Raw genomic sequence first — 1,966 nt, 5'->3', positions numbered from 1 at the left:
CAGCTCTAAAATCACTGCAGATAATGACTGCAGCCATGAAATCAGAAGACATTTGCTTCTTTTCAGGAAAGCTATGACAAACCTAGATGGTGTGTTGAAAAGCAGAAACATTGCCTACAAAGGTCCGTATAGTCAAGGCTATGGTCTTCCCAGTGGTCACATACAGTTGTGAGAGCTGGACCGTAAAGAAAGCAGAGCACCAAAGAGCAGATGCCTTTGAACTGTGGTGCTAGAGAAGACTCCTGAGTCCCTTGGGCAGCAAGGAGATCAAACCAGTCAATCTTAAGGGAAATCGACCCTGAATACTCATTGGAAGGACTGATGCTGAAAGTACTTTGGTCATCTGATGTTAACAGCTGACTCATTGGAAAAGTCACTGATGCTGGGAAAGATTGAGGGCAGAAGGATAAGAAGGCATCAGAGATTGAGATGGCTGGATGGCATCACTGATGCAATGGACATGAACTTAGGCAAACTTCAGGAGATGGTGACAGACAGGGCAGCCTGGTGTGCTGCAGTCATGAGGTCGCAAAGAGTCAGACAGGACTGGGTGAGTGAATAACAATAGCTAGTTGCTCCAGCACTATGTATTTTTAAAATCATTTTATTTATTTTAATTAGAGGTTAGTTACTTTACAATATTGTAGTGGGTTTTGCCATACGTTGACATGAATCAGCCATGGGCATACATCTGTTCCCCACCCTGAAACCCCCTCCCACCTCCCTCCCCATACTATCCCTCAGGATCATCCCAGTGCACTGGCCCTGAGCACCCTGTCTCATGCATTGAACCTGGACTGGCAATCTATTTCACATATGATAATATACATGTTTCAATGCTACTCTCTCAAATCATCCCACCCTCGCCCTCTCTCACAGAGTCCAAAAGACTGTTCCTTACATCTGTGTCTCTTTTGCTGTCTCACATATAGGGTCATCATTACCATCTTTCTAAATTCCATATATATATGTCAGTATACTGTATTGGTGTTTTTCTTTCTGGCTTACTTCACTCTGTATAATTGGCTCCAGTTTCATCCACCTCATTAGAACTGATTCAAATGTATTCTATTTAATGGCTGAGTAATATTCCATTGTGTATATGTACCACAGTTTTCTTATCCATTCATCTGCCAATGGACATTTAGGTTGCTTCCATGTCCTGGCTATTGTAAACAGTGCTGTAATGAACATTGGGGTATAGGTGTCTCTTTCAATTCTGGTTTCCTCGGTGTGTATGCCCAGCAGTGGGATTGCTGGGTCGTATGGCAGTTCTATTTCCAATTTTTAAAGGAATCTCCACACTGTTCTCCATAGTGGATGTACTGGTTTGCATTCCTATCAACAGTGTAAGAGGGTTCCCTTTCCTCCATACCCTTTCCAGCATTTATTGTTTGTGGACTTTTGGATAGGAGCCATTGTGACTAGTGTGAGATGGTGTCTCACTGTGGTTTTGATTTGCATTTCTCTGATAATAAGTGATGTTGAGCATCTTTTCATGTTTTTGTTAGCCATCTGTATGTCTTCTTTGAGAAATGTCTGTTTAGTTCTTTGGCCCATTTTTTTTTAGATTGGGTTGTTTATTTTTCTGGAATTGAGCTGCAGGAGCTGCTTGTATATTTCTGAGATTAGATTAATTCTTTGTCAGTTGCTTCATTTGCTATTATTTTCTCCCATTCTGAAGGCTGTCTTTTCAGCTTGCTTGTGGTTTCCTCCATCATGCAAAAGCTTTTCAGTTTAATTAGGTCCCAATTGTTTATTTTTGCTTTTATTTCCATTACTCTATGAGGTGGGTCATAGAGGATCTTGCTGTGGAGGTGGGTCATAGAGGATCTTGCTGTGATTTATGCCAGAGAGTGTTTTGCCTATGATTTCTTCTAGGAGTTGTATAGTTTTTGGTCTTATGTTTAGATCTTTAATCCATTTTGAGTTTATTTTTGTGTATGGTGTTAGAAACTGTTCTAGT

The sequence above is a fragment of the Oryx dammah genome, unplaced genomic scaffold (assembly GCF_014754425.2).
Source record: "Oryx dammah isolate SB20612 unplaced genomic scaffold, SCBI_Odam_1.1 HiC_scaffold_18, whole genome shotgun sequence".
In the NCBI taxonomy this organism is placed as follows: domain Eukaryota; kingdom Metazoa; phylum Chordata; class Mammalia; order Artiodactyla; family Bovidae; genus Oryx; species Oryx dammah.
Note: the sequence above shows the minus strand (reverse complement) of the source record.